The following is a 5,730-nucleotide window of genomic DNA, read 5'->3' as shown; positions in this document are numbered from 1 at the left end:
ACTAGGCACTGTGCAAACAGAGAACAAAGATGGTTCCTGCTCAAGAGCTTAAAATCTGATGGTAGTCTTAAAATTGGGTTTGGTCAAGGTTTCGTCACTGTTTCCAAACTGTTGTACAGTCAGATGTAATTGAGTGATTTATTCAGATTTCCAGGCCCTACAAGCTTCAAAATGGTAACCCATCCAAGCTGTAGGAAAGGTGATGTACATACACAGAAACCTATTCTAACCTGTTAAGAAAAGTGTTAGACCAGCACAGCAACTGTCCTTCTTAAGCAAAACAGCTTTTGTTTTGTTCTGCAAAAATGTCTGTGCAACTCTCCTTCTTTGAAACAAACACCAGATGTGTTTTGCCATGGTTCTGGATCTCACTCTGACTTCTTAGCAGCTAAGAAATTGCTTTTCTTGTGTTTAAGTAGTTAATCATTAAGGTCTGCAGGGTAATCTTGGAGAAAAAGATAATTGACTGAACAAGGCCTTACAATATTCAGTATTTCAATTTAACCATTTATTTATCTTGAGGGTGTGGGGAAACAAGGTTGCTCTGTTTGTAAATTAGGTTCTGGGAGATGTAGGTTTCTTCAAATACAGACTTGCTAAAAGATAGATGGAAGGTAAGAGTTTAAGGCAACTCCACTTTCTTACCACCCTGTAGTTTTCCACCCTCAGGTAAATACTCAGAGACTGTGCTGGGAGCTCTGTCAGGTCAATGCTTGGCACAGAGCATGCCAGAAGTTCAAAATACTTTGCTAATTCTGTATGTAAATTCAAAAGCCACCTCTGCTTTGTGGTCATTCTGTTTTCAATAGTCATACTCTTGCCTTGACAATGAAGAATGAAAATTAAATCTGATAAAAGCAACTTTCGACTCAAACGTACCAGTATCTAACCAAATAGTTGTCATCTGTACCAGGACCTGCAGCAGTCTAAGGCAGGATGCTTGGACAGCAATAATCCTCTTCCTGCTAAGCAGAGGAGGGGCTCTACAGGTTGCTGAACCACCAACTCATATTCTTTCTAAGGGGCTTTGGATTCTTGGCTTCAATATCATGAAGGTCTTAAATAAGCTTAAACCACATCTCCCAGATGTAGCCAGTGTGCCATAAAGTATTGGTGAGAACCCCCTCACAGATGCCTCTGCTCTGTTTCAAGTTGGTCCTTTTTGTTGTCTGCAAGAAATCATGAAACCACCTTTAGTTTCCTGTAGGGGCTGTAGGTGGGTGTCTGGTGTCTCATGAAGCAGCTACTGGTTTTAATTGTTTTTTTTCCTTTTGCCACTGAGCAACACAAACAATTCTGCAGAAGAAATAGAAGGCAAAGCAAAACTATGAGGTAAAAATGAGAAGGAAGGCATAATATTAGTGTTTTAATTACAGGTGGCTTGCTGTAACAACGTAGGTCAGGAGCTGAGAGCCGTTAGCAAAGAAGAGGGAAGAGGGAATCCTGATCCCAGAACAGGATTTTTCAACAACTGCCCAGGTAGGAAGAAGCTACAAGTCAGCAAAGTGGTCGTGACTTCACCAACTCCAGGAAGCCAGAGGGCATCACTCCCTGTGGATACTGTGGAAATATTAATTAGTATTGAGCATTCTGTTAATTTTACATGGAAGCTATCATAGCGATAGGTCCCCCTCATGAGTTACTGAAAGACTAGTGCAAGCGCTGAGGGTGACAGCCAGGATAAAAGGAATAGAGAGGTAGAAGAAATGGCAGTATGACTGAGATGTGAAGTGGGGGAGGCAATTCAAGACTTAACAGTAGCATGAAGGAAAGTGGATTAAAAAGCCAGAACTAAGCCCATAGGAGGGATGTGTGCATGGAGAGAAGGAGGTGTTGAATGAGCAGAGCAGAATAGCACTTGCAGTGGAGTTGTTTAAGGTCTTGAGGTAAGTTTGAATGTCTTTTATGGTATGAAAAATGCTACTAAAGGGTCAGGTGCGTGTATCAGCTGACCCACAACAACTCACCCTGTGCTTTTAGCCCTCTGCAAATGCCAAGTGACGTGAGCCGAAACTGCAAGGAAAGACATTTAAGCTAAATTTTACCTTCTATTTGCAAGGAACAAGTTCAATGCAAATGTTGGTTACCACAGTCCAACTGTTAGTCACAGGTTATTATGTGGCAACTCAGCTGTGTGTCTCAACCTTCTTGTAATGTCCAACCTACAATCCGTCAGGAAAGATGCTCAGCAAACACTACAGATTATGTTGCCAAACTGTTATGTCGTCACGCAGTTATCTTGCTTTCAGGGAACTGACCCAGCTCCGGTCTGTGTTGGCTCAGGGATCTTTATGCTGTTCCTTACTGCGCAATGCGTATGTGCTAAATGTGGATTAATGATGAAGGGAATTGTGTGGAAAGAGAAGAGAAGCTCGCTTTGAATAACCTTATTACCTTGGGGTTGTTCAAACCCTAGAGAACAGCCTATAGCAAAATAGGTAATGTGTTTGAAGCAAGATTATGGGTGATGGGTTTGTTTTCGCTGGGAAAGAGAGAAATTATGAGATGAGATGAGATAAAGGAGGCTTTTTCACTCCTCAAAGGATTAATAGTCAGGGTGAGCTTTCCAATGTAAGCATCCCCTGCTGTGGATGGAAAGCAATAGTGTAGTAGAAAAGGTGAATTCCTCAATGACTGAATTTTAGGCTGAAAAAATACGATCTTGACAATATTTGAATGGTCATAATGAATATAAACTTGCTCCCATTCAGACATCCTTCAGGGGGTGAGGGAGCACTGTTTATTAATAGCATAGTATTGGTCTAAAGTTTAATCTGAAATGCAGGGAGCTAGAAATATGTAAAGAAAGGTGGATCAGGGGTGACTATCTCATACAGGGGATAACTAACATCTTAAATTATTAAGGGATGTAATGAAAGTAATGATGTAATGAAGCAATGAATTCCAGAGCTATCTAGGCTGGCTGCTGGAGAAGCAAGACCCTGAGTTTGTCTGCAGGAAAGAGACAGGCCAAAACCCCTAAAAGGTACAGTAGGTCTTAACAATCTTTGCTTCTTTTATGTTTGGTGGTGGTTTGTGGGATTGGTTTTTTTCAATTAAGATCTCTGCAGGAGCTGTGTCCCATGCTGGCTTTTTTTTTTTTCCCCCCACCTTCTTCAGATTACCTGTAAGGAAAAAGGTGTTTGATCTCCTGTAAATGCACTTGAGGTACTTGTTTATTAATGTAAAGAAAAGAGACCATGGAAGGGAGTACAGCGTATATGTGAAGGCAGCTGAATCAGGACCTCTGGTAGCAAGCAAGCAAATGGGAATTTGGTGGGTTTATTTATGTCTGCAGATTGAAATAACTGGTATTCTTGGATCAGGGAAGTCTCTGGGCTGTGGTTAGTAGGAGGCCTTTCAATTTGTGATTTAAATTCTTCAGCAAGGTTGCATGGAATTATGTCTGCTTTTGCCATGCTCTTCTGGGTCCCTCTTAATTTATTCACATTTTAACCATTTATGTAAGCTAGAGTTGTGCATTTTGCTCCACAGGCAACAAGCAGTTAGCATTGAAAGGTTTTTACATGCACTGACAAGATGTAACTTTTGTGGCCTTTACCCCCAAGGCAAACTGCGGTTTCTGTGCCCCGTCTCTCCTGCTCAGCCCCTGCCCATGTGCACACACATCTGAAGAATGTCCAGGTAACTCCTAAAAGGCAGACAAGAGATTTTGGGAAATGCCTGTGACCCCTAATCAGTCTGGTCCATGTAACTCCGTAGGGCAGAGGAGGGAATCCCAAAGAATAGCTTTTGCCTAGAGCAGCCTATGTTTGTGTGTCAGTAGTTTCCAACCTTTTATTCTGGATCTGTAAACTCCCTGTAAAAAAAGAATCCAGTGGCAATGTAGACTCCGCAGTAGTAGATTTAAGCCTGCAGATGGTAGACTTCATTTTTCCATTTACTTTTCACAGGCCCGTTAGAAGTAGTTTGTGGGATTTCCTTTGGGAATCTCAAGCAAGGGATTGCTGGTCACTGCTCTTGATGTGCTGTAGAGTCAGAGAAAGGAGAGAGGCTCCTGCAGCAGGCGATTCAGAAGGCGACTCAGTTAAACTAGTTGCCATCTGGAGGAGAAGGAAAGGAGAAGAAATCTCCTTTGGGAGAGACCAGACATTGGAGGAGAAGGCAGATTAAATGGAGTCCTGAAACAGGTAGGAAACTTGCACCTTGTTCTGTCTCTCATTCTTGCACAGCTGCTTTTTATATCTTTCTTACTCCTCTGAGTTCGTGCCAGGATCATAAAAACCAGGTAATGCCACATTCCACGCTGTGGAGCTCTGTGGAGACGGAGCAGAGTGTAACAGAGGGAATAAATCCTGAGGGACGAAGATAAAAGGAGGTTTGCTTGAGAGAGGAATGTTCAAATACGAGGTGCCTCTATCTGTCACACTTTCAGAATTCTTAGCAAGTCATCACAGAGGAGTGTGCAGTCCTGACACGGTCCTGGACATGCAATGCAGTGGAAATGTTCCACTCGGAAAACTTCATTGTCCTGTAATAAATTTAAACAATCAACTCCATCAGATTGGTGCATAGTTAACTTTTAGGGTGTCTTGAGCCAGTGCAAGGGGGATCTCAAGAGCTTGGTGTGAGCCTGCTGTATTTTCATTTGGGATTCTTTCATTTGTATACATTTGTTTCATTAAGTATACAAACTTCAGTCAGGCCCGGTTTGTTAGAAAAATAAAGGGGGCCGTGTGGCAAAAATTATTCAGCATTGCCACTGCCTTTGGGTCAGAAATTCAGTATACCTCCTAGGAGATTGTGAAATGGTAGAACAAGCGACCGCATCTTCCCTGCACAGACGTTTACAGGAGTAGAAATTGGGGGGAGCCAGCTAATTAAAATCAGGGAGACAGAAGTGAGTAATAAGGATTCTGTTAACCCTCCTGCATTCATATTTATTTAGATTGCAGTCTTCTATAGCCATACATACATAATATACAATTTAAATGCAAGTGCTCTTTCTTCCCTGTTCCCAAAAATACCTACAGCTCTTCTTTCATCAAGGGCGAGCCAACAGCATAGCAAACAAAGCCCACTTTCTGCAATTTTGGCAAGGGCCACTAGGAAAATCTATCATGTGTTATCTGTTCATTGACTTGGAAAAGGTATCAGTCATCTTCCTCATATACATACTTGAAGAATGTACAATTTGCTGTAGCTGTCAAGCAAAGTCATACATTTTCGTACATCAAGACCAAATCCTGGTGGTACTGAGTGTGACGGAAAGAAAAAAGTGAAAATACTTGCTGACTTCCAGTGACCTCTAGTCTATAATCTTTATTTACTATGTTAAAATATTTTAAAAGCCTCCCTTGTAAAAAATAAACTGTACTCAGAATATCCTACAGTTTCATGTTGGACTAGCATAATTGTGAAAACCTGGCAGCTTTTTTGGGTTGTAAAAACATGAGAGATCTAAATTAGCCTTTTCGTCGACATCCCAGTGCATGCAGCAGATTTTTCACCATTATTCTGTTTTCAACCTGAGCCTTAAAAAACAAAATAATGCAGCAGACTGAATGACAGATGCTGGTGGTCCCGTAGTGTTTCCTGGTGGAGGGGAAAAGAAAAAAGATAGAATGAAATGGGAAATGAACGAACTAGAATGTTTTTTCTTGCAACTCAATTCAGCATGAACTGTTTCTAAGCAGTATAAACATGAGGCAATCCACGCCACTTTGTCTGGAGCAAGGATTTGCTTGTTGCAAGATGAAGGTATACTGT

Source organism: Cariama cristata, unplaced genomic scaffold (genome assembly GCF_000690535.1).
Source record: "Cariama cristata isolate BGI_N322 unplaced genomic scaffold, ASM69053v1 scaffold7647, whole genome shotgun sequence".
NCBI lineage: Eukaryota > Metazoa > Chordata > Aves > Cariamiformes > Cariamidae > Cariama > Cariama cristata.
Note: the sequence above shows the minus strand (reverse complement) of the source record.